This window comes from Zeus faber, assembly GCF_960531495.2.
Source record: "Zeus faber genome assembly, chromosome: 2".
Taxonomy (NCBI): Eukaryota; Metazoa; Chordata; class Actinopteri; order Zeiformes; family Zeidae; genus Zeus; species Zeus faber.
Genome location: NC_137189.1, coordinates 52,074,445 through 52,091,741, shown reverse-complemented (window position 1 = coordinate 52,091,741; position 17,297 = coordinate 52,074,445). Strand labels below are relative to the sequence as shown.

Genomic DNA, 17,297 nt, shown 5'->3' with positions numbered 1-17,297 from the left:
CTTGGATTCCCCATCAACTGTTTCATCCAATTTATTTTAAAAAGTTGTTTTTAAAGTTGTCACATCAAGAAAGTTCAAACTTCCACATTCAATAGTTTTCAATATCACACATATTTGAACAAAGTGAGTCTTATGTTCCCATCAAAACATGAAAAGCATTTCTACAGAGTTATGATTAACAGTAAGAAGACTGGACAACAGCAGGTTGACAAACATCAACATGACTCCAACACTTATTTTGACAGTAAAGTTATAAACAGATGAAGGAATAATTACTATAAAAACATGTCATGTACATGAATGTACCACAGCATGGAAAGGCAAATACGTACAGTGTTTATAAACGATGTGATAAAAACACTGAATATTCAGTTCAGCTTTTAGAGAGAGGATACTACACCTCCTCCACCTACAACAGAGACACTGAGGAACCAGACCACAACCTAAAACCAGGGTGGAGTGGTTGAGTGAATGTGGTGTAGAAGGTGTGGAGGTGTCTCAGTGTGTCAGAGGAAAGTGAGTAGAAGGACAGAGTGCCAGCAGACCAGTCCACATACACTCCTACTCTGTGAGGACCAGAGGACAGAGGGAGATTTATGTCTGTTCTACTGTGATTGTAGCAGACACAGTAACGATCATTAGAACAAGACAGACTCCAGGACTTGTCATTAGATCCAAGACAGCAGTCATCACTCCCTCCTTTCCTTGTGATTCCTCTGTATGTCTGTGTGATCAGGATGTGGCTGCTCCTCTTCAACCAACACCACCTTCCTGTTGTTGTCAGACAGACAGAGTTGTCTGTTTGCTGTGTTTGGGTCCAGTGTGAGTTGAACAGCATCTGGTGGAGAACAAGACATGATACAGCAACAGTTTATAATCTAACATCTCTGTGTGGTTCATATATTTTGGATCGATCAACAGACAGATTGTCCATGTATCAGCAGTGTGATGAAGACACATGATGTCCACCCTCATCTTCATTCTCAGTAGGATGTGAATGGATGGACGTCCCGTACTGCTGTGTGGATGGACTTTCCATCTAAATAGTTGATCAATAGTAATGAATCAAACTAAACAGACACTTACACTTCCTCAGCCCTGGTTTCAGCCTCCACGCTCCACCCTGCTCCACCCTGGGAAGAACACAGTCAGAGCAGAACGTTCTCTGAGATCAGGGAAACACGGACATTAAGAAGCTCCCGTATCCACGGTTTCCCATCATGCATCGGTCATATGTGCTGTCTAACAACAAAGCACGTTCCCCAGCATCCCAGTATGATTGACCACATGGTTGTAGAGCGTCCTCCTTGTAGAAGAGCTTGTCAGGGAGTGTCAGCTGGTCTCTCCATACCTGAGAGTGTCCAGTCTCCAGCGTGGCTCCTCCAGGCCAGCAGAGAGCAGCCTCACTCCTGCCTCTCCTGGGTGGTTGTAGCTCAGGTCCAGCTCTCTCAGATGGGACGGGTTGGAGCTCAGAGCTGAGGCCAGAGAAGCCACGCCCTCCTGTGTGAGCAGACAGCCTGACAAGCTGCAAACAAGATGGAGCACCAGGTGTCAACACCAGGTTACTATGGCAACAGACACTGATACATAATACAATGAGATGGGATATTGATTTGAAATGATTTTACAACTAGTATGCCAGCGCCGTGGTAGCGGGATGTGAACACATGCAGGGAGTTGTTTCCCCTTACAACGTCATTATTAACAGACAGACGTCGAAATTCAGAAATAACTGACCACTGATCACCAGTCAGTCAATATTCCATACAGCCGTGTAATTATACAAGTTAAGTAGTTTTATGGGAGATTTAAAAATGTTAGATCATGCAGACACAAATATAGTACACGTTCCAAATCACATTGTCAGAAGGACTTCCATGTAAATGCATCATTCATTGATGTACATCCATGATCCCAGTTGGTTCCAGATGTTGAGTAACACTGACCTGAGTGTTTCCAGAACACAGTGTGGACTCCCCAGTGCAGCAGAGAGCAGCTTCACTCCTGAATCCTGCAGATCATTGGTGCTCAGGTCCAGCTCCCTCAGACCAGAGGAGTTGGAGCCGAGAACTGAGGCCAGAGCTTCACAGCTTCTCTCTGACAGATGACAGCCACTCAGCCTGCACACACACACACACACACACACACACACACACACACACACACACACACACACACACACACACACACACACACACACACACACACAGATATTTACTTCAAATATCTCATCAGATGTCAAACAGTGTACAGTTCATATACGTTCAGCTCCTCTTCTGATGACAGTAAGATGAAGAACAGAGCTGACCAATGAGCAGGGGAGAGCTTCTCTCTGGAGAGACTTACTGATCTCAGGTGATGTTGGATCTCCTCCACTAGAGAACGGTCGTTCATCTCATTCAGACAGTGGAACAGGTTGATGCTTCTTTCCGGAGAGAGATTCTCACTGAACTTCTTCTTGATGTAACGCACTGTTTCCTGATTGGTCACTGAGGTACTTTCTGTCTGTTCCAGCAGGCCTCGTAGCAGCAGCTGATTGGTCTCCAGTGAAAGGCCCAATAGGAAGCGAAGGAACAAGTCCAGGTGTCCGTTGACACTCTGCAAGGCCTTGGATTGGACCTTAGATTTGGATGTTGGTTGTGGTCCTGACAGCAGATTGACACCGGTGCTGGTCAATGTCATAAAGACATAAACCGCAGCCAGAAACTCCTGGAGGCTCAGATGGACAAAGCAGAAGACCTTGTCCTGGTAAAGCCCACACTCCTCTTTAAAGATCTGGGTGAAGACTCCTGAGTACACTGAGGCTGCTCTACACTGAGTTTTCCCAGGGACAGAATGATCTTCTTGCTCTCTGTATTCCAGCGTGGATCTGTCTCAGATCCTCCACGATACTTAACGTTCCCCTGTATGGACTGAACCAGCAGGAAGTGGATGTACATCTCAGTCAGGGTCTTGGGCATCTCTCCTCTCTGGGCTGTTGTCAGGACGTGATCCAGAACTGTAGCAGTGATCCAACAGAAGACTGGGATGTGACACATGATGTGGAGGCTGCGTGATGCCTGGATGTTAGAGATGATGGTGTCAGCCTGCTCCTCCTCTCTGAATCTCTTCCTGAAGTATTCCTCCTTCTGTGGGTCGCTGAAGCCCCTCACCTCTGTCACCATGTCCACACACTCAGGAGGGATCTGATTGGCCGCTGCAGGTCGTGTGGTTATCCAGAGGCGAGCGGAGGGAAGCAGGTTGCCCCGGATGAGGTTTGTCAGCAGAACGTCCACTGAGGTGGACGCTGTGACATCAGTCCACGTCTCATTGTTCTGGAAGTCCAGAGGAAGTCGACACTCATCCAGACCGTCCAGGATGAACACAACTTGGAAGTTATCGTAGCTGCAGATTCCTGATTCTTTGGTTTCACTAAAGAAGTGATGGACAAGTTCCACCAAACTGAACTGTTTCCCTTTCAGCAAGTTCAGCTCTCTGAAGGTGAATGGGAAGGTGAAGTGTATGTCCTGGTTGACGTTGTCTTCAGCCCAGTCCAGAGTGAACTTGTGTGTTAACACTGTTTTACCAATGCCGGCCACGCCCGTTGTCATCAGTGTTCTGATTGGTTGGTCTTGTCCAGGTAAGGGTTTAAAGATGTCTTGACATTTGATGACTGTTTCTTCGGTCACTGTTTTCCTGGAAGCTGCTTCAATCAGTCTGACCTCATGTTCCTGGTTGACCTCCTCACCCCCTCCCTCTGTGATGTAGAGCTCTGTGTACATCTGCTTCAGAAGTGTTGCTTATCCTGCTTTAGCGATTCCCTCAAACAAACACTGGAACTTCTCCTTCAGATGAGACTTCAGTTGATGTTGGTAGACAGGAGCAAGAATTACTGAATAAACAAACAACAGAGAACATCAATGAGTAGATGTTAAGGTCAATGAGAGTCATGTCAATATTTCCTGCTCAACGTGTACGACTCACACACCCATGTTGTGTATTTAGCTCATCACAGTTGGAACAAGCAGACTGACTGACTGGATGTGTGTGATGTGCAGGTTAACTGTGCAGCTGCTTCTAAATCTGCAGCTTTACTCATATGAACATGTTCCACCATGATAACCAACATGTAGCTTTACTGGCTTATTAGTAGCACACCATTCTACTCTGATACTGAGGTGTAGAAATATCCCATTGAAAAGGTACTCGTACTACTATAAATCTCCCATTGGAAAGGTACTAGTACTACTATAAATCGCCCATTAAAAAGGTACAAGTACTACTATAAATCTCCCATTAAAAAGGTACTAGTACTACTATAAATCGCCCATTAAAAAGGTACAAGTACTACTATAAATCTCATTAAAAAGGTACTAGTACTACTATACATCTCCCATTAAAAAGGTACTGGTACAATTATAAATCTCCCATTAAAAAGGTACTAGTACTACTATAAATCTCCCATTAAAAAGGTACAAGTACTACTATAAATCTCATTAAAAAGGTACTAGTACTATTATAAATCTCCCATTAAAAAGGTACTAGTACTACTATAAATCGCCCATTAAAAAGGTACTAGTACTACTATAAATCTCCTATTAAAAAGGTACTAGTACTATTATAAATCTCCCATTAAAAAGGTACAAGTACTACTATAAATCTCCTATTAAAAAGGTACTAGTACTATTATAAATCTCCCATTAAAAAGGTACTAGTACTACTATAAATCTCCCATTGGAAAGGTACTAGTACTACTATAAATCGCCCATTAAAAAGGTACAAGTACTACTATAAATCTCCCATTAAAAAGGTACTAGTACTACTATAAATCTCCCATTAAAAAGGTACTAGTACTACTATAAATCGCCCATTAAAAAGGTACAAGTACTACTATAAATCTCATTAAAAAGGTACTAGTACTACTATACATCTCCCATTAAAAAGGTACTGGTACAATTATAAATCTCCCATTAAAAAGGTACTAGTACTACTATAAATCTCCCATTAAAAAGGTACAAGTACTACTATAAATCTCATTAAAAAGGTACTAGTACTATTATAAATCTCCCATTCAAAAGGTACTAGTACTACTATAAATCGCCCATTAAAAAGGTACTAGTACTACTATAAATCTCCTATTAAAAAGGTACTAGTACTATTATAAATCTCCCATTAAAAAGGTACTAGTACTACTATAAATCTCCCATTGGAAAGGTACTAGTACTACTATAAATCGCCCATTAAAAAGGTACAAGTACTACTATAAATCTCCCATTAAAAAGGTACTAGTACTACTATAAATCGCCCATTAAAAAGGTACAAGTACTACTATAAATCTGATTAAAAAGGTACTAGTACTACTATACATCTCCCATTAAAAAGGTACTGGTTCTATTATGAATCTCCCATTAAAAAGGTACTAGTAATACTATAAATCTCCCATTAATAAGGTACTAGTACTACTATAAATCTCCCATTAAAAAGGTACAAGTACTACTATAAATCTCATTAAAAAGGTACTAGTACTACTATACATCTCCCATTAAAAAGGTACTAGTACTACTATAAATCTCCCATTAAAAAGGTACAAGTACTACTATAATTCTCATTAAAAAGGTACTAGTACTACTATAAATCTCCCATTAAAAAGGTACTAGTACTATTATAAATCTCCCATTAAAAAGGTACAATACTACTATAAATCTCCCATTAAAAAGGTACTAGTACTATTATGAATCTCCCATTAAAAAGGTACTAGTACTATTATAAATCTCCCATTAAAAAGGTACTAGTACTATTATAAATCTCCCATTAAAAAGGTACGAGTACTATTATAAATCTCCCATTAAAAGGGTACTAGTACTACTATAAATCTCCCATTCAAAAGGTACTAGTACTACTATAAATCTCCCATTAAAAAGGTACAAGTACTACTATAAATCTCATTAAAAAGGTACTAGTACTATTATAAATCTCCCATTAAAAAGGTACTAGTACTACTATAAATCGCCCATCAAGTCAAGTGTACACCTCAGCTTCCTTCCCATCATCATCTCAGCTGGTGACAATCCAGTAGTCGACTGTGGAGTGATGCGATAGCTAAACAAAGCCCTATCCACCATTGTCTCTATTGTCCCAGCTGTGCTCTTCTTCATCAGCTCCTTGAACGTTTGCACCGCCCTCTCTGCTCGACCATTAGATGAGGGGTGGTATGGTGCTGATGTGACATGTGTGATTCCGTTCCTGGACATAAACTCTTTCATGTGTTCGCTGACAAAACACTGAGCATTGTCTGACACGATCATTTCTGGAATGCCATGTGTGCTGAAACTGTTTCCCAAACAATTTACAGTCACTGCAGAGGTGCATGAAGTCACTGGATGAATCCAACCACTTGGAATGCGCATCCACAATTACTAAGAACATTCTACCCATGAAGGGACCTGCATAGTCTATGTGGAGTCTTCTCCAGGGCTTTTCAGGCCACTCCCATGGATGTAGTGGTGCACTCGAAGGTGCTTTCCTATGTTCTTGACATGTAGCGCATGATTTTACTTTAGTCTCTATATCAGCATCCATGTGAGGCCACCACATGTAACTTCTTGCCAAACCCTTCATACGGCTCATTCCTGGGTGTGACTGGTGTAATTCTTTCAGCATATGAGCTCGTCCTCTTTCTGGTATGACTACCCGGGCTCCCCACAACACACAGCCATCTTGTACACTCAACTCACATTGTCTCTGCCGATAAGGATTAAAGTCAGTGTCATGGTTATCTGGCCAACCTCTCAGGATATACTCTCGTACCCTGGAGAGTATTGGATCTGTTGTTGTCCATTGTCGTAGCTTGGTTGATGTCATCGGCGGACCATGGTCCTGATCCATCATCAGTACTTGCGCCTCGGGTACTGACACAGGACACTCCGGTAGTGGGAGGCGGCTAAGAGCATCTGCGTTGCCATTGTCTTTACCTGCTATGTAAGCAATGCTGTACTCGTACGCTCTCAACAGCACAGCCCATCTCATGATTCTCTGTGACGCCATCTGTGGTACCGCTTTCATCTCGTGAAGTAGACTTATCAAAGGCTTGTGATCAGTGCAAATCACAAACTTTCTCCCATAAAGATACTTATGGAAGCGCGTTACACCGAAGACAATGGCTAGACCCTCTTTATCTAACTGGGAATAGTTCTTTTCTGCAGCGTTGAGTGTTCTTGACATAAACCCGATGGGTTTCTCCTCTCCATCTGGCATGCGGTGTGCTAAGACAGCTCCAACTCCATACGGCGAAGCATCGCACGCCAGTATTAGTTCTTTGTTTTCATCATAGTGAACTAACACACTGCTTGACTGTAACAACTCCTTGGACTTAGCGAAAGCTTTCTCCTGCTCTGGCCCCCAAGTCCATGGCTCCTCTTTTCTCAAAAGCTTGTGTAGCGGTGCCAGGAAGGTCGATAGGTTTGGAAGGAACTTGTTGTAGAAGTTTAACAGTCCCAAGTAAGCTTTAAGCTCAGTCACTGACGTAGGTACTGGCGCTTCCTGCACTGCTTTCACCTTTGCTGGCACTGTATGAAGTCCCTTGGCGTCCACTCGATGTCCTAGAAATGTCACTTCCTTCTCCATGAATTTGCATTTGCTTTGTTTTAGGCGCAAGCCTGCATCTTCTAGTCGCTGTAACACTAAATCTAGTGTGTGGATGTGGTCCTCATCATCCTTTCCTGTCAGAAGTATATCATCTAGATACACAGCCACATTCTTTAGTCCCTGTAGCACACCCTACATTGTGCTCTGGAAAATAGATGGACTAGAGCTCACCCCGAAAGGTAACCTTGTGTATGTGAATAGCCCCTTGTGTGTATTCACTGTTGTGTATTTTCTAGCTTCCTCCTCAAGCACAATTTGTTGATATGCATGACTCATATCTAGCTTACTGTACTTCTCTCCCCATCTAAGGATGCAATCAGGTCCTCCATTATTGGAATGGGGTATTGTTCTAATGGAGACACTTTGTTTACTGTGAGCTTATAGTCTCCATAGATTCTCACTTCACCATCTGGTTTTAAGACGGGCACGATGGGTGCCGCCCACACTGAGAATTTCACTGTCTCTATGATTTTTGTTTTCTCAAGCCTCTCAAGTTCATGTTCCACTTTTTTCTTCATCGCAAAAGGTACTGATCTTGGCGTATAAAAGCATGGGGTGGCGTCCCGAGCCACATGTATTTTAGCAGTGAATCCTTTCAGCTTCCCTAACTCATCCTTGAACACTGTTTCATGCCTTGAGAGTACTTCCTGTACAGCAGCCTCACTATCCACCATCTTACATTTCATTACATTACATTTTGTCATTTAGCAGACGCTTTTATCCAAAGCGACTTACAAGGGAGAATAACATTCAAGCTACATTGTGACAGAGACATTAGTGTAACAATAAATAAATACTGCTAAGTAGTGCTAAGTAATTGTAGGTTAGGACAGGAGGTACTCACTGAAGAGCTGGGTCTTCAAGTGCTTCTTAAAGACAGAGAGGGAGGTCCCTGCTCTGGTCATTTTTGGCAGCTCGTTCCACCAATGTTGAACTACAAATGAGAATAGCCTGGATTGCCGTGGCTGTATGGCCGGCAGAGCCAGGCGACGCTCATTTGACGAGCGCAGCATCCGGGGGGCAACATGTGCTCTTACAAGAGCATTTAAGTAGGCGGGAGCATTCCCAGCAATCACTCTGTAGGCCAGCATCAGAGACTTGAACTTGATGCAAGCGGCTACAGGTACCAGTGGAGCTCGATGAGCAGCGGAGTGACATGTGCCCTCTTTGGCTGGTTGAACACCAGTCGTGCCGCCGCATTCTGTATCATCTGCAGTGGCTTCACCGCACAGGCCGGCAAGCCTGTTAAGAGGGCGTTGCAGTAGTCGAGACGGGACATCACCAAGGTTTGTACCAGCAGTTGAGTGGCATATTGGGTCAGGTACGGCCTGACTTTTCGGATGTTAAATAGTGCAAAGCGGCAGGACCGGGAGACGGCGGCAACATGGTCCGAGAATGTCAGTTGGTCATCAATAATGACACCAAGATTCCTTGCAGCCTTGGTAGGAACAAGAGATAGAGAGTCGATTTTAATATCAATGTTGTGTACATCTTGCCAGCTTATGGGTATTTTTAGAGCTTTTATCCAACTCCGCCCCACTAGACTCGGTCCCGAGCCTTTGACTACAACTACTGGTAACATCTCGGAACTGCCTTTGTACTCTACTGTTAGTTTTGATGCCCCACGTACTTTTACCCTGTGACCACCGTATGTCCTCAGGTTTATCTTACACTTCTGTAGTCTAGGCTTCTGTACCCTCCATAAGTTGTGGAATGTTGCCTCTGCCATTATGGTCACTCCGCAACCTGTGTCTACCTCATAGGTTGCTCTTGTGCCATTTACACTTAGTTCTATCTTGATGGGCTCTTCTTTGGGAATGACTATCTCTTCCTGCATGTTATACATAGTCATTTCTGTACTCTTTATGCTGTAGATAGTCAAAACCTCATCACTGCTACTGTCCCCTCCATCTTCTTGCATGAAATTTGCTCTCTTATCCTGCTTTTTACTCCCTTTCAGCTTTTTATCGCCTTTCCTCTTCCCTCTATCAACAGGTTTTGACCTGCAGGCTCTCTTAATGTGCCCCACCTTCCCACAGTTATGACACTTTTCATTCGCAAACCTGCATTCATTGGCCATGTGGCTTATTCCCCCACACCTGTAGCATTTCCCACGTCCAACTTGCTCTTTTGTGTACGTATCGGACACTTTGCATATGGTACCTGTCACTCCGCTCCATTTAGCATTGTCTCTCGTACTGTTCAACTCTTTAATGTCCTTGTTCGCAGCCTCCATTGCCTGCGCATGCCTCAGTGCCGTCTCAATCGATAAGCCGTCCTCGGACAGCAGCCGCCACTGTATGCGTTCATCGTTTATTCCACAGACTAATCTGTCCCGCAACATCACCGTCAGGGTGTCTCCAAAGTTGCAGTCCTGTGCGAGCCTCCTTAGCTCCGCCACGTACTCTATTACACTCTCGCCGGAATTCCTGCTCCTGGTATTAAACTTCCACCGCTGCACTATCTCACTAGGCTTCGGGTTGAAATGGTTCTTTAATAACCCGGTCGCTGCGGACTCAGCAGATTCCTCATCATCGTGTAGGTCTTCGCGCCCACACAGCTCAGCAGCACGGCTCTTTTCCTCTCTGCAATGCCGATTCAGTTCGCCACGAAGAAATGATGCAGGATCTCGCAGTACTCTTCCCAGCTCTGGGACTTGTTGTCAAAGGGTGCCACCGACCCCACTGTAGCAGCCATGTCTTTGTCTTTGTCTTTACTCCGTGATAAAGGGAGCGCCCAGCTTCTTCACGCTTGTAGCAGAATCGGCAATATCCCGTTACCGCGATAGCCTTAGCTTTAGCTTAGCTAGCTACACTTCACTCGGTAACAAAACTTTCTGCTCAAACTCACGCCACTGTTTGCCGAACATTCTTCCGGTTTATCCTCGTCGCCATATGTGGTATCTTGGTATTTTGCCGTCAGGTAACAGAGACCAACTCCTGGTTTGTTCACCTTTTATTAACCGTCTTCAGCAACATGCGGCGCGGCCGTAACATGCCAGGCTGGCGATCAGTACAACACATGACAGAGAGGGCCAAGGAGCATTTACTTAAGATAGAGTCCCTCTAAGTCATATAACTGCACTCTATCACTGTGAGCAGGAAGCAGAAGGAACTCACTCACTGTGTTTGTTTCCAACAGGCTTGTGACACTTTTTACAACTTAATTTACAGTGTCATAAAAACACACTGAGCTGTTTGAAGGTTTGATTCAAGTAGAAATAGCATGACGTCATCCTGCCCACCTCGCACCAAACATCTTCTCTTCTTTAAAAACACATCACGTTTCCAGGACCAACGATATGATTTGATCGTGTTCACAGTCAAACGGGTGAGTTTTAAATAGTGTTTAACCATCTTCTATCTCTGCTCCTGACCATGGGGTTGGGACAGATAAGCAGACGAAATCAAAGCACGACGCCAAACATTCCAACTAAACTTGTTGAGTGGTGTTTTGAAGCTCATACAATGAGTCCAACAGGTAAAATATCTGCAGTGAGAGAGTAGACGGTGAATAAAACACCGTAAAGTGTTTAGTACATTACCTCGGATTATTATTACAACACTGCGTGTCCTCAAAGACTCAAATGAAAAGTGAAAGTAATAATGTTCAGTGCAAACAGGAAACACTGAACAGAGAATAACGTCTGCGTCACAACTAGGAACCGTTTACAATAACTTCTGTCTATTATAAATATCAATAAAATAAAATAAATATTTTAAATACAACTCAAGCTATTATTCTACAATTGTTATTATTCGTTTTACCCTGAAATGACAAAATGGAGCAGACTGCGGTGAAAGGTTGGGCTCTTTTTTGAGAGTCGCTCCTGAACGAGTCACTCGGTGAAAAGAGTCGTTCCATTTGATTGACGCGGTGAGCGAGGGAGGGCGGAAGAGAAGAGTCGGTTCGGCTCTGAGTTGTGAGTGCAACTCTCACAGGAATCCTTTAATGCTGTTCAAATGGAATATCTTAATAAAATTCTATATCACCCTTTCCTCCTTGACACTATTCATCGGGAACTATTTTCAGTTTGTGAGTCGGAACTCGCTCGCCACTGACTCCAGACTCCTGAATCACTTAAGGTTCGCTGCGAACAAATCGTTTACGAATCTTTCATCGGTAAGTTCCACGGTGCCCATGATCTCCAAATAAAGTCTGAATCCTAAAGCATTAGAATAAGAAAAACAACAACATAAAAAAAGAAGCTTTATTGGGGCTGCGCCGGATTTTTTAAATTGTATTTTTGATTTGGATTTATTGCGCCAGCAGCCGAGAGGGACCTGGGCGCAGACCAAACATGGCGGACGTCCCCCATGGACGTCCACGGTCACTTCCAAAGTTGACGAATGAAAGTGGCTCGACGGGAGTGGACGTCAACGGTGGTTGAGCGGCCGGGAAGTGAAGTGCGGTGGAGGAGGAAGGTTTGAATTTTCGGATGTTGCTACGCAGCTTTTTGGACCGACTATCTGAGCGATTAAAGGACGATGACTTTGGATTGGGGACATGGGGACTTAGTGGTTGTAGGAGTGGGCCCCGTGGAGAACAGTTTGTAGGGATATGGAGCGACGACCCATACAGCTCCACAACTCAAGATTCAAGATTCAAGATTCAAGAGGTTTATTCGTCACAAACATATACACCAGGAGGTGTAGTAGCAGAGCCCGTAGGATCATGAAGGATCTTCATCACCCCAACAACGGACTGTTTCAGCTGCTGCGTCAGGCAAGCGCCTCCGCAGTCACACAGCGAGAACAGAGAGACTGAGACGGAGTTTCTTCCCTCAAGCCATCAGAACTGTCAACGCTGACCTCACCAGGGGTCCTAACTGAGCCATGCACTAGGCTCCACTACCTACTGTACTGTATGTAGCATACTGTACCGCATACTGTGTCACTGTTCAGGGTTGTTCGTGATGCCGTATTGCTGCGCCGTACTGTTGTATACTGTGCTGTATTATCCCAAACACTACATCACACTATTCACATTCACATGCCACTTTAATTCACATGCCACTTTAAATGCACATATCTGTATATACATAGGCATATTCCTTCAACCTATTCCATTTTATTTCAATTTATTTTTTATTGTATTTTATTCTATATATTTTTTATCTTATTCTATAAGTATTCCACTTACTGTATTACGTTTTAGGAGTCAGTTAGTCGGTCTATTAGAAAGGAATTTTCTACTTTTTATTTTATTTTATTTTTGTACTTTTTCCTAGGACTTATTGTGTGCTATCACCGGGTGCGTTGCATTACATTTCACTGCATATATGTATGGAAGTATGTATATGTATGTGACAAATAAAAATCTTGAATCTTGAATCTTGAATCTTGATACATACTTTCATACATATATGCAGTGAAATGTAATGCAACGCACCCGGTGATTACACACAATATGTCCTAGGAAAAATTTCTTTCTAATAGACCAACTAACTGACTCCTAAAATGTAATACAGTAAGTCGAATACTTATTGAATAAAATACAAATATATAGAATAAAATAAAGTACAATAAAATAAAATGAAATAAAATGGAATAGATAGAGGGAGTATGCTTATGTATATGGAATAGGCAATTATGTATATACAGATATGTGCATTAAAGTGTCATGTGAATAAAGTGAGGTAGTGTTTGGGATAATACAGCACAGTATACAACAGTACGGCGCAGCAATACGGCATCACGACCAACCCTGAACAGTGACACAGTATGCGGTACAGTATGTTACATACAGTACAGTAGGTAGTGGAGCCTAGTGCATGGCTCAGTTAGGACCCCTGGTGAGGTCAGCATTGACAGTTCTAATGGCTTGCGGGAAAAAACTCAGTCTCAGTCTGTTCTCGCTGTGTGACTGCGGAGGAGCTTTCCTGACCGCAGCAGCTGGAACAGTCCGTTGTTGGGGTGATGAGGATCCTTCATGATCCTGCAGCTCTGCTACTACACCTCCTGGTGTATAACTCCTGCAAGAGGGGGAGGGTAGTTCCAGTGGTACGTTCAGCTGAAGGCACCACCCTCTGCAGGGCCCGCCTGTCCTGAGCAGTACAGTTCCCAAACCAGGCAGTGATGTTGCCTGTCAGGATGCTCTCCACTGCTCCAGAGTAGAAGGACTTGAGGATCCACACCGAGACCCGGAATTTTCTCAGCTGCCTGAGGTGGTAAAGACGCTGCCTCGCCTTCCTCACCAGAGTGTCTGTGTGTACAGTCCATGTTAAGTCCTCTGTGATGTGGATTCCCAGGTATTTGAAGCTGCTCACCCTGTCGACAGAAGTCCCATTAATCAACAAGGGCGCGTGCGTCCTCGATTGTGATCCTCGCCTAAAGTCCACAATCAGCTCCTTAGTTTTGCTGACGTTGAAGTGGAGACTGTTGTCCTGGCACCAGAGTGACAGGTCAGTCACTTCCTCACGGTAGGCCTTCTCGTCGCAGTCGGTGATCAGGCCCACGACAACGGTGTCGTCAGCAAACTTTATGATGGTGTTGGAGCTGGACCTGGCCACACAGTCATGTGTGTACAGGGAGTACAGTAGGGGGCTGAGGACGCAACCCTGGGGGGATCCTGTATTCAGGGTGAGGGAGCTTGACATGTGCTTCCCCACCCTGACCACCTGGGGGCGGGCTGTGAGGAAGTCCAGGATCCAGGCACACAGCGGAGCATTCAGTCCAAGCTCCTTCAGCTTGACAGCCAGTCTGGTGGGGACTATGGTGTTGAAAGCTGAACTGTAATCAATGAACAGCAATCTCACATAGGCCCCCTTCCGGCCATCCAGATGCGTGAGCGTGGTGTGTAGTACCTGGGAGACCGTGTCATCCGTGGATCTGTTCTGCCGGTACGCAAACTGCAACGGGTCCAAGGTGCGGGGGAGGGAGGCGCAGATGTAATCCTTAATCAGCCTCTCGAAACACTTCATGACCACCGAGGTGAGGGCCACCGGACGGTAGTCATTCAGGCAGGTTGGAGAGGCGATCTTCGGGACAGGAACGACGGTGGACCTCTTGAAGCAGGATGGGACCACTGATTCAGCCAGGGAGATGTTGAATATTGTAGTGAACACCGGAGCTAGCTGGTTAGCACAGGTATTCAGTACTCGCCCAGATATGCCATCTGGGCCCGTAGCTTTCCTGGTGCTCACCCGCATCAGAACCCTCCTGACCTTGTGCACGGACACTGAGAGTGCGCGCTCATCCCCAGCGGTGTAACGCCAATTAGCCGGCAAACTAGCGGTGTTGTTGCCAGACTCAAACCGCGCATAAAAGGAGTTCAGTTGGTTGGCCAGGGAGGCGTCCACACTCGTGGCTGGGGAGGAGCTGCTGTTGTAATTCGTAATAGTCCGCAGCCCCTGCCACAAGCGTCTTTTGTCCCCCCGCTCCATCTGTAGCTCCACAGTCTCTCTGTACGCCCGTTTAGCGTCCTTCACCGCCCTCCGCAGATTGTACGACGCCGCTTTGTAAATGTCCATATTTCCGGATACAAGACCGTCATTGTAAGCAGTCGTGCGAGCATTCAGAGCGCAGCGGATGGATTTATCAACCCATGGTTTCTGGTTTGGAAATATCCGAACTTTCACCGTGGGAACGATATTATCCACTAGCGTAGTTACAAAACTTACTACAACCTCTGTAAACTCGCTGACGTCACTTGAACTTGATTGGAACATGTCCCAGTCGACGTCAGTCAGAGCGTCCTGAAGCACAGCCTCTGATTGGTCCGTCCACCACTTCACTTCCCTCGTCACCACCAGTTCTCGCGTGATCAGAGGCCTGTAAACGGGAACCAGCGAGATCGTGGCGTGGTCAGATTTCCCCGAAAGCAGGGAGCGAGACGGTCTTGTATCCGTTCTTGTAAGGGTGTGTAGCAATGGTCCAAAGTTCTATCTCCCCTGGTGGCCGAATGCCGCCTCGTTTACCTCAGTGCTTCCTCCGTGGGCCCGCTCGTGGAACAGCGACTCCATTTTTGTTGTTGTTGTTGTTGTTGTGAGTGTTCCCGCGTAGGATTTCGCCGGCCACTCTCTTCTCCACCGATAAAAAGTCCCAAAGTTGTTAGTTTAGGTAAATTTTATATCCATGAGTGCATCGCGGTCGTATGAGGTAACTGCCGATGCTTTTTTGGCGTACATTATGATAAAAAATGCAAAAAAATACTAAAAAGTGCAAGTGTCAACCGGAGCGCCGGCGCAGGCGACTGCAAGGGGCGCGCCACTATCGCCACATAACCATATTCATACAGTGTTCCTTCCAAACCCTGACAGGACGGCAGGGAGGGAGGCAGTGTTTAACAACAGCAGCGTGGAGTTTAGGGAGGAAGAAGGAAACCGTAGCGATGGGGAGGGAGAGGGAGCGGGAGGAGATCCAAGATGGCGGCTCGTCGGAAGAGAGAGGAAAAGGGCGGAGCCGCTTGAGGTGGAAGGGAGAGCGAGGGGAGAGAAGGTGAGGAGAAGCACCCGGGGGCAGGATTACTTCATGTAGCGCACATGTGTCAAACTCAATGCAATTATCTTTGGCCCGCATGATAATTTTGTATTATTATACGGTTTTCCAATCAATTTCAGAACTGTACCGACCAACTTCAGAAAGAAGTTTTCAAAGAAGGTGGGAGGCAGAGTATATGTTCACAGATATGAAGGGCAAAGTTGTTTGTCTTCTGTGCGGAGACGGTGTGGCTGTAATGAAAGAATATAACGTAAGAAGACACTTCGAAGTGAAACACCGTGACAGGCACCAGGATTTGGACATGAAACAAAGGCTCCAGGAGGTAGAAGAGTTAAAAAGACGTCTGATGTCACAGCAGGCCATGTTCAAAAGTGTCAAATATCAAAGCGAAGCCGCTGTAAAGGCCAGTTTTATTGCGGCAGCAGGGGTCGCAAAATCAGGCCGGCCCTTTACAGAGGGTGAGTTAGTTGAAAGCTGCGTGATAAAAGTTAGCGAGGTTGTGTGCCCGGATAAAAGGCAAGCCTTTTTAAATGTGAGCCTGGGCAGAAACACCACTGCTGATCGTACAAATCGGCTCTCCACCGATCTACAACAACAGCTGATGGGAAAGGGAAGAGACTTCATAGCACGCTCCCTTGCTGTGGTTGAGAGCAACGACACTTGTGATACTGCCCAGCCGCCAGTCCTCATCTATGAAGTGGGTTCAAGTCTGTGCGTAACGGAGGAACTTTGGGGATTACACTCAAGGCGTGGCACAACTATGGGAAAAGAGATCTTTCAGGAGGTATCCAAACGCGTGGATAAAATAGCGCTGCCTTGGGATAAACTCGTGGGCCTGACCACAAATGGAGCACCCGCCATGTGCGGTCGAAAGAGTGGATTGGTTGGCAGGATCCGTGAGAAGATGTGGGGGGGGGGGAACGGCGCGAAGAGCTGACAGCTTATCACTGCAGCATTCACCCGGAGTCGTTGTGCGGTAAATCCTTGAAAACGGAACATGTCATGAGCACCATAACACAAACAGTTAACTTCATGAGAGCTAAAGGTTTAAATCACCGCCAGTTTAAGGCTTTTCTAGAGGAGTTACGTTTAGAATATGGCGACTTGCCCTATCGCACAGAGGTGCGGTGGCTCAGCCCAGGAAAAGTGCTGAAAAGATGTTTCGGGTTGCACGCGGAGATTTGTGAGTTCATGAAAAGCAAAGGGAAAGACACAACAGAGCTCCGGGACAAA

At 45.3% G+C, this 17,297-nt stretch overlaps 1 pseudogene across 1 annotated transcript; it reads right to left on the bottom strand.

The window, feature by feature from the left end:
* Nucleotides 1-392: 392 nt before the first annotated feature.
* LOC307247859 (protein NLRC3-like) lies at nucleotides 393-7,041 on the bottom strand (annotated as a pseudogene). Its single transcript has 7 exons — nucleotides 6,849-7,041; nucleotides 2,181-3,871; nucleotides 1,947-2,120; nucleotides 1,352-1,525; nucleotides 1,087-1,133; nucleotides 694-838; nucleotides 393-566 (listed from the first exon to the last, which is right to left on the bottom strand). The product of its transcript is annotated as a protein NLRC3-like (transcript).
* Nucleotides 7,042-17,297: the final 10,256 nt, after the last annotated feature.